The sequence below is a fragment of the Mytilus californianus genome, unplaced genomic scaffold (genome assembly GCF_021869535.1).
Source record: "Mytilus californianus isolate M0D057914Y unplaced genomic scaffold, xbMytCali1.0.p SCAF_3, whole genome shotgun sequence".
Taxonomy (NCBI): domain Eukaryota; kingdom Metazoa; phylum Mollusca; class Bivalvia; order Mytilida; family Mytilidae; genus Mytilus; species Mytilus californianus.
The window spans coordinates 86,175,422-86,192,690 of record NW_026262679.1 but is presented as its reverse complement, the minus strand read 5'-3'; positions in this window follow the sequence as shown (position 1 = coordinate 86,192,690).

The window sequence follows — 17,269 nt, the reverse complement described above, 5'->3', positions numbered from 1 at the left end:
CTAATAGATCTTTAGATTTTGTATGTATATGATTTTTTTCAATTTTTTTATTAATATGCAGCAAAGATTAACATTTTTTAAAATTTCAGTTTCACATGCTTTTAATGTAATTTTCTTTGTAAATAATGAACACAAAACATCGTGTATATTTTTCTCTGATAACACTGTTTAACAAATAATTTATTTTAAATGTACGATTGTTGTTTAGAAATAACTTTTGATCAGTATCGTCACCATCATTGTTTTACTGTTGATTTTCTCGACTTTATCATAAGAAGAGTGAATATTCTATAATCGTTGACGTAAATCGGATCAGCCACTGTTATAGTGAAAAAACAAAATCACAAAATATCGGGAAAAAATGAAACAATTGTGTAATAAATGGTTAAATACTTACTCGATGCTGTTCATTGCTGTCTCATTTAGTTATTTTTTTTTTTACATATTTAATATATAGAACAATATACAAAACGCAATATTGTTATCTGCTACATTTTATAGAGAGATTATTTACAGATTAACATTATGAATCTGTAACCGTTTTTATGACGTTTACTGCATGATCCTTTTACGACAATTCTGTATCCAATTAAATACTAAAATAACCTGATTTGTAAAAAAAGGTTACTCTTTTAAGTTTTCCAGATACAAGTTCGTATTTATAGCATTGAACGATGCAATATTTAGATGTAGTAACGTATTAGCATTGCCGTTTTATTACGAGGGGAGGAATTCATGCCATCACAAAGACGACAAAAATCTAAATAAATGTAATCAATAAAAATGATTAAAAGACAAAAACATTAGTGCAGCACAATTTCCTCCGAAATTTGATTTTGATTGAAAATAATCTTGCAGAACGTGCTTGTTTTCTGATCATAAATTGCATTTTATGTTTCGTAATAAATGATTGTACAATCAATCAAACGGTACCAAAGAAGATGTTTTGTTAAATAATTAAACGTGACATTCCTATACCGTTATATCCCTTCCTCAGGTTAATCTTTGTGAACTTTTAAAACTCATTTCTTGCTCAATACACAGTGGCTCGATACATATCCAATATTTACAAAGAGATATGACAAACTATTTCAAGAAAGATTAAAATAGAAGGTGTACAATACTTTATTTTTTGAACGAATTAATAGGAATCTTACTCGAAATCCATTCACTAGTAAAAGGTAAGTTTTGAATGGGGTGTGCTGACTCTTGACTTACATCTAGAAATTGACAATGAGGGTCGGTTGAAAACAAAACTTTACGACAAAAGAGATGATTTCAGCTTCCCAATTGTGAACTTTCCATTTCTATGTAGCACGTTCCAGCAGCGCCTGCATACGGAGTATATATCTCCCAATTGATAAGATATTCCCGGGCTTGTATTTCCTATCATGATTTCCTTAATAGAGGATTGCTGCTCACAAGGAAGTTTTTAAACCAAGAGTTCCAAATGGTAAAGTTGAAATCATCCCTTCGTAAATTTTACGGACGCCATCACGAGTTGGTTGACCGTCATGGAATAACCGTTTCACAGATGATATCGGATATGTTCCTTATGTCGTAACTACAATACCCTTCCCTTTTCACAATGTGACCTACCGAATTAAACTATTTATCAGATTTGTAATAACATAAGCAACACGACGGGTGCCCTATGTGGAGCAGGATCTGCTTACCCTTCCGGAGCACCTGAGATCACCCCCAGTTTTTGGTGGGGTTCGTGTTGCTTAGTCTTTAGTTTTCTATGTTGTGTCATCTGTACTTTTATTTGTCTGTTTGTCTTTTTATTTTTGGCCATGGCGTTGTCAGTTTATTTTCGATCTATGAGTTTGACTGTCCCTCTGGTATCTTTCGTCCCTCATTTATTTGGCATATATACAGTAATGTGTGTTTTTTTAAATTTTGGTTCATTTGTATGTTTCGGATACTAGTGTGGCGTCCATTTCACTAAACTAGTATACATTATTGTTTAAGGGCTTATACTCATGCTAAAAGTTCACAATGACCACGTCTTTTTGAATAATAACGTTAAATATGTAATCTCCTTTTATTTATGAACTGTACTTCATGTATGTGTGACCATTGTCAAAATACTTGCCAGCTGCATGCCATTTGACAAAACAATTTCTTAAGTCTTTCAATTGTCAGTTCAGTAATATTATCATGCAATTTCAATATGAAGATATTTGGAAAGAGGTCGAACATAATAAAACCCACCTCTGTAGCCGTTTCATTATATAAAGACGTTTGCATATAAGTTAACAAGCTCATTCACTTACGAATCCAAGGAGATGTTTGGTATACATAAATGAAACAGCCACGACAAAAAAAAAAAAAAAAACAAAAAAACGAAAAAGACATTTAAACGTCAAATTCCAGTCATTAAAAAAGTTTTGAAATAATTTATAAACGAATATAAAAACACTTAAAGGCAATGAAGTAAAATCACCTAAGTTTATGCTATTGCTAAATAAGATATTGGTAACTCAAATACAAAGTTATATAACAACACAAATAAACATTATCGTATCAAATAATACTTGTTCAGTCAGTTTTAAGACAATTCGACTTATAGTTTAAGATGATGTTTTAATATTGACCTTCCGGTATCAAATATGGCCCCTGGCAATCACGTTTTTTAGTCGATCCATACCAATTTCAAATTATACGTAGAAAACCTTACAAACATTAGTCCTGCCCAGAGTAGTTTCAAAGAAGCAGATGAAAATGAAATTTCCCTAAGTTTCAATGGGAACCATATATACACGAATGTCCCAGAAAGGTCGCCACATAATCGAAATTAAAGTAAAATCATTTCCTAATCACAAATAAAATTTTTAAAACCGTTATTCTTAGTTTTCAAAACACAGCTTGTTGCTAATTGGCCAACCATAATCAAATATTGTTTCTTCTGGCGGACGTTACAAATCAAAAGAGGATCATACCTTTCAATTGTATAATTAAAATCAATCTTGCCAAGTATGATCAAAATTGATTCAGGGAAGAAGATAGAAAAGTTACGACCAACGGGCTCTACGACAAACGACAAGTGATGACACTAGCTTACATAGCCTAAAGTTGACTAGGTAAGCTAAAAAGTCGGGCCTCTTTCAACATATTAGTACATGAAAGATTGTATTCACCTCGTTTATAAGATATATAGGGAAATGCAGATATCATGCATAATTGATTATTACACATGGTCGGTGTCAACCCAAGTGCATTCAAGAGATTTTATCTCGTTTTGTATACCAGAAAAGGAATTGCTTCCGATTGAAGCCGTGAGCGTTCAAGTGTGTCTTATGTTGATTTTTCCAATAAAAGCCAATATCAATCATCATCCCCCTGGTAGTCCTGATAAACGATATTCGTTTTATGCAGTATCAACCACGCAAAAACAATTGAAAAATATTTTATAATTATTAATATTACTGCACCTTTTTGTCTATCACTTCATACTGAGATTATTTTTAAAACTTAATATAGTCGATTTGTTGTTCATTAAACGAGATTTTGTTTCCAATTTAGGAAAAAAGTGTTTTTATGGGTGTTCGATTAAATTGGGGAATAATTATAGGAGTATTAAAACGTAGGGTTATTTTGTTATTGATGTTTTTAAATCTCCGGGGGGTTTGAGATTTGTATCTTGTCTCGACTGTCCCATTTAAACGGCACAATCTTATGCTAATCGCATTACTTGAAATAAAATTGGTCAACTAAGCGTTGTCTATCTGACGCATCATTTAATTGTAATATCTTACCTAAAACTAAAATACCAAAAATAACATGATAAAAAACTATCTACCACATTTAAGGTTTCAAATTAGCAGGCATTTTGCAAGTGAAATGTTGAAATAATGTAATAAACTTGATAGCTACTAAGTATCTCAATCAACATTTAATTTAATTTCCGGACATTTATACTTGTTTATGATAGAAAGAAAAAAGGTCCGGATATAGTTATGTTCATGAAACATCACAGATAATAAACAGCATTATACCGTGTCAAATATTTAAAAAAAAATTGATACTATATTCTAATTTATTCGAGAATGAATGGTAGTTCATTTTAATTGATTGTTTGAAATGATTAATTGAGTAAATAATATAGTTACGTGATCAATAACCCTCAGTGCGCAAAAAGTCCGACGAGAACGCGACTTAATTGGCCACTGCATAGTAATATGACTGTAAGAGACGAGAGCATATTGAAAAAAATAAATAAAAATGATAATAATAAACGCAATTATAAAAACTTTGTATGTAAGGTAAGGTAAGGTAAAACCATGAGTTAAAACTATATCTAGAAATATTTAGTGTTAATATTGAATTCATTTACTTATTTCATCAAATTGTTTTGAAGGTGATGATTATTTTTCGATCAAGTTGATGAGTTACTTCATTATTGATTGATAGATTGTTAGTTGCTTAACGTTTAGTGGCAAATATTTCATGCATGTTCAGGATTAGAACAAATTAACAATAAATACAATAGGTAGGTCCTGTTATAGAGGCCTTCCGGGATAAAGGTCGGGAAAATTTGGACTGCCCCTGAAAAATGAGGGTATATTGGATAGGGACAGAAATTTTGCCTTGCAACTGGCCACCTACGGGCCCCTCAAAGAGTTGTTGCAGGGGTTCTTAACGTACAAAAAGCGTGGCACTCTCCTTACGCGAGGCATCGGATTTAACGTCCCCATTCTGACCGGACGTGGCTGAGAACATGTACATCCCACACAGCCAAACGGACGTCCCACTTTGGCGAAAGTTTTACTGCCGGTCGGAGGAAGACCAGTGGTGACCATATTTCTATTTCCCAGTCACCCTTGGGGTGAGTTCCATCATGAATGACTATTTAAATTCATAGTTGAAACAAAAAGATACGCAAAAAGTTTTTGAATGATTCAATGCATTGGTTTTCTAGAAATTTAACAAACAAGATTTTATTGTAAAATTATTAGGAGCAGATGGTTTCATAATTTAAAAATGAACAAAGATGAAATATGGTAGAAGAATTATTTGGAAGGAATGTAGAATTACATTTTCAATTTAACAAATAAATTTGATCAATTAATACAAGTTGGTTTGTAATCATTCCAGCGTAATAATGATTGAGTTACTATGATCGAGGTCTGCAAAAAATGTCTATTCGATTATATCGTTTCGTTGATGTTTAGTATTTAATTTATCAGATGATAAATAATACTGGAAATGAAAATAACACTTTCAAATGATAAACTTTATGCGTCCGCAGCGCTTTTCTCGATTTACCTTCTTCTGACACACTCAAAGCCAAAAATGCGAAAACCAATGATGTATAAAGTTTGAAACACGCGAAGAGCTTTATGACCAAAAGGGACCTTAAAATAATTTCCAAATCCATCTATGGTCAACAGAAAGACAGTCGCAAGTCAATTAAATTTGATTAATGATTTTTGTTTTAATTATAACTTGAGTGTGCAAACAATATGTGAAAAGTATTTACAGAAGAAAACCCTTATTACCCCCTTTTTGTCGAATGCATAAAGTATTTTGGTGGTTGAATACTAAGCGATGTTAATTACTTACCTCACCTGAAGGTTAAAACGCGTTTATAACATATTCGAACATTCAATTTAGAAAATTATAAATAGCTAAAGGGATTCTTTATGTTATTATATTCCGAACTTTATAATGAATTTATCAAGATGTAAAAGCATGCTATTTAATTCTGAGTTGCTTAAAATAAATGTAATCGTCTTAAATCAATTCCAAAGTGTAAACTTTTCTTCTTTTTTAATTGAAATTATATAGTTTTTGTAAATAGTAAATTAAAATAAATGTAAGAGTAATGTTTTCCAGAAAAATACATAACGATTGGAAGATGGTAACCTTTATAAATTGTGTTCATATGTCAAACTTTAATCTCAGTATACATGTACCAGTTCTATTTGATTGTAATTGTTTTTTTAGTTTAGCAAACATGCAATATTGAAATAAGTTGATGTTTGAAAATAAGAAATGAGGAACAATTACCTATTCGTTTCTTTTCAATTTCAAATATGTTGCATCGGAAACGCTTTCTGGATTTACCTTTATCAAAAACGCTCATACCGAAACATTGAAAGCCAAGGATGTTTAACTACATTAAGACGTGAAGAGCTATATGATCAAAAGGGTTTGTAAAGATTACTCAAATTCATCTAGGGTCAGCTTTGAGTCTGTGAGTCTGATTCAATTTTCGGTATACCGGAAATCTATAAATGCGGCTATAGGTTCTGCTTTTATTTTGGCGAAATGAAGAAAACGTAAACAACTGATTGCATCAGGGAGACTGTGCTGTCCACGTGGTTTCTACGTAAAGTTTTGGAATAAACAATTAAGTCATAGACATACTAATGGTGATATACTAAATGTTTACATTATAGATATTTACGGCCACCCCTTTCAAATTCGGTATAAACTTTTGGAATTCGATTTACAATTTAATAGAAATGTTTGTGGCCTATCTATAAATACTAACAGACATCAATTTTCAACACACTTAGTTTACGTGAAGTTTATACATGTATATGAATTTACATGTTTTGTAAGTAAGCCTCAGCATGCAATAAATCCCCTTTAAAAATCGTTATATCAACATTAACCCTATGACTTCTCAAATTATTTTCTCAAAAACGAACCCGGAGTACCTAATCAAAGCTAATATGTTCATGATATCATTAAAAGGATGGATATTTTGATCGACAACATACTTGTTGAGTTTGGTTGATTGATATTTCAAGAATCAGTCATTATTTTAATGGGTATTAATTGTGCACACCTACTGGCCGACTTGTTGTAGTACACATGATTTCTTATATGATGATGTCCTGTCACTTTACACTACTGTAACAACAGCCCATGAAAAGGCCGTGAAATGTCTGTGAAATATCACAGGGCCGTGAAAACCCCGTGAAAATACCCCGTGACTTTTGTAAAAAAAATATTTCTAAAGGCCGTGAAAAATATTTGATGTTAGAAAAAGGCCGTGAAATTTCAATATCCCGTGAAAAGGCCGTGATAACTTGTCCTTTCATGCTTAATAAAAAATATCACGGCCTTTTCACTGGTTGTTGAAATCAGTGAAAAGGCCGTGATATTTTTTCATGTCAATTTTTTCTTATCCTAATTCAGATTTAAAACATCCCATGTGATTATTGTAATATGGTCTAATTATTTCCACTCACATTTTTCTAAATATCCTATAAAACGTTTCATTATAAATATATGTCTGTTTAAATATTATTATATGCAATACTACTGTACAGGACTGACTTTTAGATGGAACCATTCATTGTTATAATTAATGACTTTGTGCCAATAAATATTTTGTATTTAAAGAAAAGTATTTTGCTTCTCGTCTGTACATTATTATAAACAATGAAACATTAATTTTAATTGGAACCGAAACATGTAAAAACGAGAACTTCCCGGAATATCAGACCGTATCCGGATTCGTGTTTCTTTTAGAGTAATTGTAACATTTGCGCACTTAGGTTGGAAATTTGAAAGACGCCGAAGGTCGATTAATATTTACTTTATAGATGCAAGACGAGTGACAGCAAGTTTGAGGTAAGTTAAGTTATTAATATTTTATTCTTTTATGCATCATATCACCAAAATGTTGATGACGTTTGTGAGCATTTCCTGGAATCCATTGAACTGATTTTGACTGAATATTTGCAGAAACCGCGCAAACATGCATGTGATATATTCACTTGATTCCTTTAATCATTTCGGTTAATGTTTTCTAAGACTTACCGGATCCTTTAAATACGATTACGGTTTTGTTTTGTTTATGTATTTGCGGAAAAAAAGGGGGGGGGGTCCTTTTTCCCCACACTGGCCACAGAAAAAAAATAACATGTACAGTACACTACGTAGACATAGACATATATAATTGGAAATGATTATAATAGCAGTAAGTATCTCTGAAATGGAGTTCACTCTGATAGTCAGAGGCGTAACCCCCTTTGAATGTGTCGGGAGCTAAGTATTTTCTGACTTGGCCGTCGGGACACAGAGTTCAAAAGGGATTAATCAGAGGCGTAGCAGGGAAAGTATTTAATATTTGTACGGCAAAATGTCCTTTCTAGAAGGGTTTGTGCCATATCATAAGAATAATTGGTATGGCAATGAGGTGTTTAAAAAATAATTGGTAATGCGAACGTGCCTTCAGTAAAAGTTGCTACGCCCCTGGCCCCCTGTAAAATAAATAGCTGTGACTCATTACGGCCACTTAGTCTAGACTAGTTTGGCTTTAGCCATACATATTATTACTTCAAAGAGACATTTAAATTTAATAGTCTGTCTTAAAAGTGTCTTTAGTCTTTAAAAAAATCTAAAAAAAATAAATAATACAAAACAATAAGTTAACAATACAGAACTTCGTTAACTAATGATGCCATATATATTGGATAGGGGGCAGATTTTCTGGAAAATGGTATGAAAATATGGGAAAACCTATGCATGTTTCCAAGTGGCTGTTCTGTTTCAATGATGTTTTTCAGTATTTTTCATACCATTTTCACCTCCAGTATGAAAATCTGCCCCTATTCAATATGGGGTCATTAACCGTGAAGTCCTGTATTGCATGGAGTAATATTGTAACTGTTTTAAGTACATGTATGTACATACATGTAAATGCCAAAAATTAATTTGAATATATAAATAGTTTTTTTATATACATGTATAATATATGTAATGTTTCTTTATTTATTCTAGGAATGAAGAGCAAAAGGATATAGCAGTCTTTATATAAAATAGTTCAGGAATCCAGTTGGAAAGAAGAGATTTTCAGTGAAAAGTATTTCCTGGGAATTAACAGGAACTTCTGTAAATGTTTTTCTGGAATAGTTATTCAAAGGGGCAGTGAAGTGAAGGATTACATTAGACAAATATTGCTGAAGTGGTAAAATCAGACCCAAGAGATGTACAAAATTTCTACAATACATGTTACAGCTGACTTTAGCTACTTAATCACATTGACATTTGTGTGCTTTTATGTTTTCTTTACATAATTACTACAGTTCTATTAAAATTAATATTTTTATTCTTTGTCACAATTATTACTAAAAAAATACAGCATTTTAATATGGTTTTTCATAGTCTCACTTGCATTGTACTTAAATAAGTTGTCTGTAGATGTTTACACTAGGTTTTCAGGCATTTCACTTTACTTGATTGAAACAGCATTTAAATTTTTTGTTAAATTATGGCCTGAAAAATACATTTAACATATTACAGGAGTTTTCACAATCAGTGAATGGCTGTTTATCACAGTAGTACATGTACATTTCACGGTCTTTTCACAATGGGCACATAATTTATCACAACTATTTCACGGTGTACATTTTTGTTTTCACAGGGTTTCTACGGTCTCTTTACCCAAGTTTTCAGTTGGCACCTTTTCACGACAAATAAAGGCATATACTGTACTATATCTACATTTCACGGTCTTTTCACAATGGGCACATAATGCATTATCACGACTTTTTCACGGTGTACATTTTTTTTTTCACTGGGTTTCTACGGTCTTTTCACCCAAGTTTTCAGGTGGCACTTCTTCACGGCCTTTTCACAAACTTTTCACAGCCTTTTCACGACAGTCATTCCACGGCATTGTCACGGATAAGTTTCACGGCCCACCGTAAATTAACCGTGACAAACACTGTAAAAATCACCAGCATTTTTACGGACATTTTAACGGCCAATCTACGGGGCATTATTCCAGTAGTGTTATATAACTCGCATTTTAGTGAGTGTTTGCATATCACACCGGGTATATATTAGTGTACTTATCATTAAAAAGGATAATACCGTATCAAAAAGGTCTGCTTCATAACTGGATCTTTTTCTGATAGTGACGCAAATGAGCGACTTCAAACTACGTTCTATAACAAACGTGACAATTTTAGCTTTCTTATTGTCATCTTACCATTTCTAAGCAGAAATATTCGCTCTGTTCAATCGTATGACGTTTATATTTCTCAATTGATACGTTACGCGCGTAGGTTCAGAAAACAAGGACTTCATTAACAGTGATATGCCCCTGACAAAATAACTGATCCATCAAAGTTGATAGGAAGAACAACTGAAATCAATACTTCAAAAGTTGTTCGGTCATCATCACGAATTGGTTGACTAATACGATGAGTCTGTGTTTCAAATCAGCGGCTAACTCCTTGCAATGTTGACCACCAAAGACTCAAAATATCGACAAACCAAACAGAAAAAAAAGCTCATGACTGTTGATGTATTCGTTAAAGACTCAACTAGAAAATTGGCAAATCATGAGTCAGTAGAACATAGCATTTGTCCGAATGAATCAAATATGTTTTATCATTTATTCAATGGCTAATAAAAATCGATAAGCACCAAAGGTTCAAACATTTTAAGTGACACAGAAGATGTGACACTCCGATCGATCATCCTGCTTGATGACAATGATATTTGGTTCTTTTTTCGCTGATAGAACCTTTAACAAGATTGTTTTCATGTGGAAACAATATATTTTTTGTAAGCCTTGATTGTAAACTTTGATAGAATTAACAATACAACTGGTTATCCTAGATATTCACTTATATATCCACCTGTACATCCGTTACAAAGGAGATTATAAATCTGTTCTTTGCTCCTTTATTATATAAACATTACAGACAAGGATGTTGATCTTCCTTCTTTATGTTTCATGGATAATCACAATCGAATTCATACAAGAATCGAAACATAGCCATACCTCTTCAAGATGTTTCACTTAACAGTGATATTAATCAGATTTGAATTCTTTCACATTTAACTTGATCTTTAGCTACACTCACTATAATATAGATACATGTCAATATTAAATTGTTCGACTTTTCTAAGCTTTACAGTATGGTTCCTAATTTTAAATTGAAAGGCAGCCTATAAATTTTAATTAAACAATGTTAGTCTGCAGGAATGGTAAACGAATATGCCATTTGGTTGGCCTAATAAGAGGGGAAATTAATCTTAATTACGAATCATACATGGTTAAATAACAAATATATAATAAAAAGAGTTAAAATATAAAAGTAATCATTCAATTTTTAGATTACTATATTGGTGAAATTTAGTACGCCTGACACACGTTGTGTCATCATACGACTCTCTAGTGGCATTCGATTCAAACCAGTTGGAAGGTAAAATCAATATTAAATTTGACAAGCATTGAAAACTAAAGTTTCTAAAAAGTTGTGCAAAATTTGACTAGGTTATCTATCATGCCTTGGCCTTGGTAGAAAATACTGAGTGCTTCGAATATTTTTAACATTTTATAGAAAGTAAATGTTCTAGAAAATGACGTATCAGTGATATTTCATTTCAGCATAGAAAAATTGCCTACTGGGCTGGTGATACTCTCGGACACGAAATGTCCGCAAGCGACTAGATCGACCTAGTGATTGTAAAAGTGATATTCTTTAAATAGCCGATTTTATGTTCGCGATTTTACTACGCTACTGTGTGTCTAAATTACATCGGAAATTGAATTCAGAGGGAAAGAAGACATTTATATGCGGTATATATTTAAATACAAATACTGTGTACATTGCTTATAATTCAAAGGTTTCTTAAAATTTTAAACAATTGCTTGAACGTTTTTATTGATTTTGAAAACAGGGGGAAAATATCAAGGGTCCAATCAAAAACAAAAAAAGTCAAGTCCTCTTATAATGCAATGTACATGTGTGTTTATGTCATTTCCTTCTCACAAAATTAACATTCATCAGTCGAGAATTAAAATTGATATTTAATAATAATTGTAGACCGATCTATTATATCAAAATGGATACAAATTTAGGACTTGATGAAAAAGTCAGCCCTGTTGTTGTTAACGAAATACGATACCACGGATTTTGAATTGATGAACTGTTGTTATACACGGTACTATGGAGGTACAGAAACATTCCACATCGTTCTTTGCCGACTTATAACAAGAATCGTTATAATATTTTAAAAATGTATTATAGCCATAATGAAAGCGAGCTAAAAATGTTTTCTTTGTTCTTTAAGAGAATTGTTATGGATTAATCAACCTCTCACTTTATTATCCTAGTATTGTTAATTGATGACGCAAATAAAGATTGAAATATAATATGATAATCTCGAGTGGACATTTGATCTGTTACACGGAGTAAAATAAATAACAACTGTTATATAGTCTAGTAAATATGTTTTCATCTAATTTGATATCATTTTGGATTGTATTACAAAGGCATCGTATGGCTTCTTTTTTTTATGAAGGAAAGAAATATTATTTATAACATGATCATTTGTAGTAACACAAATATACAAAAAAACGTTTATGTCTTTTCATGAAGTAAATATCAAACGTTTGTTCCAATTGATCTTTTATTGTGTTAGCCTCTTTTGTTCGCCAACGCATCACAAATGTGCTATAAATGACTAAAAATACCAATACCATTTATAGTATTTTGAGTCATATGGGTTTTCTAGAAAGCAGTTTATTTCCGTTTTCCAATCTAAATGTTAATAAAATATTGTGGTCTAATCCTTCGACTGTAATCATTGTCTCACCCTTGTACCCTTAGCATCAATCATTGAAATCGTTATGGGCAACTAGTAACTTCTATATTGAATTTTTCTCTATATGTATATACTGTCTAAATTACTTTTTTTGTCTAACTGTCGACATTAAACGGAGAACTCCTAGATGGAGCTGCAAGCTCTTTGAATGAAAATAGCCTAAAGATGTCTTATTCAAATCTCGTTTATTATAAATATATACAGTTATTACCTTGTTTAGCCAAAAAAGAATATGCGTCCAATTTTGGAGTTTTTTAACTCTTTTTTTGCCTGCATATAATTGTTAGCATTTTTATATTCTCTATTTGTGTATCATATAAAAAACTATTATATCTGTAATTTGCTTATATTCTCTGAAGTATGTGGTATCATTTAAAATTCGACGACATCGATCCAGTTCTAGTGCTAATAGACAAATGATGATGCTGACGTCAATGTGACATCAAGTTACAAAAATAAAGAAAAACGTGGAGAATATGTAGATGTCATTATGCTATTAATCGGAGTTTTGCCTATATGCATCTATGTAGATTACACGCAGTAACCACTTAAATCGTCTCAACTGCATGTACAAATTAAGTGCCAATCTGCCTAAGAATCAGGCAGTGGTGAAAACATAACAAACAAAGACCCACTCAAGTTGACATTAATTTATGTTCAAATTGTATAATGGTGCACGATTATAACATTCGTTTCCTTTTCCTGTTCTGGTAATTCAAGTTATAATTTGGTTGAAATGCACTAGAAATTAAAAATTAAGGGGAGCTAACTCCGTAATTTGTTATCATTCTAACCAAAAGTTATCAAGAGATTTCTTGAATTACCAGACACGCAGAAACGGAAGACCTACCATTTCTAACTCAGGATGAGGGTAACTTCAAAGTAGGATGGTAAGGTCAGTGGGTTTTTTTCGGCCATGTTTTGATTTTTTTCTAAATTGCCTGGTTCTTACAAAAACTTGCACTTAAAGGACACCTGAGATCACCCCCGTTTTTTTTTTTTTGGGGGGGGGGGGTTGTGTTGCTCAGTCATTAGTTATCTATGTTGTGTTCTGTATACTATTGTTTGTCTTTTGGTCGTTTTCCCCGTTTTCTGCCAATATGATAGCATTGTCAGTTTATTTTCGACTTATGAGTTTGAATAGCTCTTGATATATTTCGCCTCTCTTTGAAACATGATATGGAAGTAGGTGGTAGAGCTAGCATTATTTTTACAACTTTAAAACAGGTAAATATTTTAATTTTTGCTAATTGTTTTTATCAATAATGAATAACAATTTACACTTAACATGAATTTATTTGGAATTTAAACAGTTAAAAAAGATTGCTAAAATATTTATCCCTAGCCGTTGAATAATCGCAAAATATCAGATATATTTAAATGATGTATGATTTAGCTTAAGTTAAACATTTACCCCTTCCTGTACGAAAGGATTTTTAGTGATTAACGTCAAGCCCAAAATATTTGATATACACATGAAGTATACTAACATGTTAATGTTAGATGAATGCATATATAAGCTTCTTTGAGAATACAATTAAGCTGAGTAAGATTTTTAAAAAGAAAGTAAAAAAAAAAAAGAAAAAAATAAGAAAAAAAAAGTAACAAAAGGGGCAATAAGAAAAGACGGTTAACACATGACCTAAACAAAAACTCGGGTGACCCGCAGTGTAAGCTATTAAAATAATTAGACTGGAATAAACATAACGATGTGTTTTGCTGTCGAATGCTTTTAAAAATCGTAACAGGAAATAAAAATAAAAAAAAACTCTTATGGTTGATAGTGGCTACATGAACGATTGTCAACAAAAATTGTTTGATTGCTTTATTGACATTTTCAATTTTATGGAAAACTAACTATCGGGAAGGGGAAATAAACTTTTTTATCGTTAAAATTAGTGTATGATTTATTTTATAAATAAGACATATTCAAATAGAGAGAAAACTGAACAGGTTCTGCTGTTCATATTAAATCCAAATCCTGCCACAGTGGTAAGTCCTTGGGGGTATCAATAGATAAGTCTTGATCATTTATTAAAACGTAAGAGATCACTGAAATATCAGTAGGATATTTTCGTTCTTTACCACAAACTACGGCTCATAAAAGTGTCATTGAAGGGACACAACTCGATCGTAGAGGAATGCTTGTCTCTCCTGTGGATAAAAGTTAATTGATGCATACAGGCAAAACTCCGATTAACGTAATGACCTCTACATATTCTTAAAACAAAATATGTTTCAGCTTAGTTGCGCAGAACTTTTTACATTCTAGTAGCAAATGTATATGCCACTGTAACATTTTATTCCTATCGAATGGGCTTAGTCTCCAGGAATGATAATAGTTTCAACCTTTTTGTTTGTTTTGTTCTATGGATTTTTTTTTGTTATTGACTATATATGATTTTTCAATAACGCTTAAACCATCCTTTATTTATTATGATTCATGCCTTTTGAGACATTATTCGATTCCCTAATTTTTCCTGTCACATTGCTAGTAGATGTTTCGTCGTTAAGAGCCATATTTATTCACTCGTAAATATAATTTAATGGATTTTTCATACTTGATGTTAAGTAACATGGAATTCCTAGAAATAAGGTAATCAAGTATAAATCTCTAGTGGTTACTAGTTTTCAGGCAAGAATAATTTGACAAGGAAGTCCGGGCCAATAATTTCCTCTAACAGCCAGTCAGCAACTTTGTAATCTTTCACAAAAGATAACATTAATTTTGCATAGGTCTTACTAAAATCGTTTTAGCAATTTGAAGCAAAATTCGGTTTAAATGATTAAACTCGTTCACTCTAGAAATATTTAATGTGCTACATGTACATCAACTAAATTTAAAATAAAAAAAATCAAGTCAAACTGCGTTACAAATTTAACTATTTCAGCTGACATGTAATATCGTTAAACATGAATTTGCCGAATTAGATATTTCACAAAAAAGTATGTAATTTAAGATCCCTTGATTAGAACCGTGTAGGTTAAGGATACTTGACAAAATCCAAAGCATAGGAAATCACGCCAGAATCGGAATTTGTAACATGATATTTAAAAAATATCCCCTCACAATGACACGTGTACTAAATTTCAAGATGATGTGACTACCTGAAGAAAAAACTTGATTCGGAGAATGTACTTATTTCCCAAGATCATATCTCTATGTTCAAGGAACCGTGTAATCGGGGTCAAAACTCTAATTTGGCATATTATTTCAAAGTTCACATCATATTAATTATGAGTACCAAATGTCAAGTTGATGTGACCACACCTTCGTGGAAAACATCCTCAACAAAAACTTTTAACCTGATACATGACGCACATACTAGTAAACATCATGCCCCTCTACTATCGTAGTCGGGTAACAAATCTGAAAGACACGTCATCCAAACGAACAAAATAAGTTGTCAATCGAGAAATCCAGCATCTTGAATACGTCAGTTCCAGAGTAGTTTTTGTTTAATTTAGAGTGGTTATTTTTACAAAGTATGATAAGTCAAATGTTTTAATGCTATTGCAAAACACTCGAGATTTGTATGTACTGTAACGGATTTTTGGAATGAAGTATTGCCATCTAATTTAGACCGCCTCTAGAGAACTTTGTTTCCCAATTTTTAACTCTATTGTTGAGCTTTGATTCCTGATGAAATTATTGGTGTTTAGAAAGAGATTCCTTGGAGCACTCGGAAGACCCAGTAATATAACGTTGATTGTAAGGACAATTATTTTAATTTAGCTATCCAATAAAGGGAAGGGAGATCCAGTTCTTCATCTTTGGTTGAAATACCAAAGATAAATCGAACAAACCTGTGATTATTCAGGACTTCTTTTTTGGTAAGTGTCGTTGTTGTTTCCAAATGAAATGTAAATAACTTTTTCCGTTATCGAGCAGTTGGTGTAATGAAATTAACTCTCAAAATCTATGTTGTTTGGAGCTTTATCTACGGAGAAAACAACGTATTTGTCATGGAGGAAGGCTTCTTCGGGTTTAGCCCAATGTCGGACACAATTCTCTACTGAATCTATTAGTATTTCGTAATTTATCCGACAATACTTTTGTCAATATATAAAAAAATAAAATTTGTGGAAAGAAAGATTTGACAATTTGATGCTAAAACTTCACTGATCATGACCCCTTATAGGATGTCTTCAGATCTCACATGAGTGACAAACAAATGTAACGGAGCAAAATGAAAGATCCGATTGCAATCAGATTGTTTCTGATATGAAGTTTAAACTTGTCATTAGAGATTTTACCAAATCTGCAGCAATATTTTCATTAATTTTATATATCATCCATCGCGATAACTGGATATTTAGTTATGTAATAGATGCATTTTTTTGTTTCTCGAAAGGTTTTCTCGTCACTTCTGCCAACTCATTTTCACTACAATAAAACGTGTCACTGTCCCATCAATGAAAGAGCTGTGAAGAAACAAGAGAATCAGGGGATTAATTAATCCTAGTTACAATGAAGTATAAATGATTCAAAGCCTACACTTAAGCACTGTGCAATACAAAAACAAGCTATGTTTGTTACACAAAAATTACTATTTTCATGATTAATAAACCAGTAACTAATATTTTTAGAATCTTTTGTCATTGTTCTACGATTTCTGATGACTGAGAGAATAATAATGATAACGCCTGACATTCTTCTTCAACCGGTTTTATCAATTTA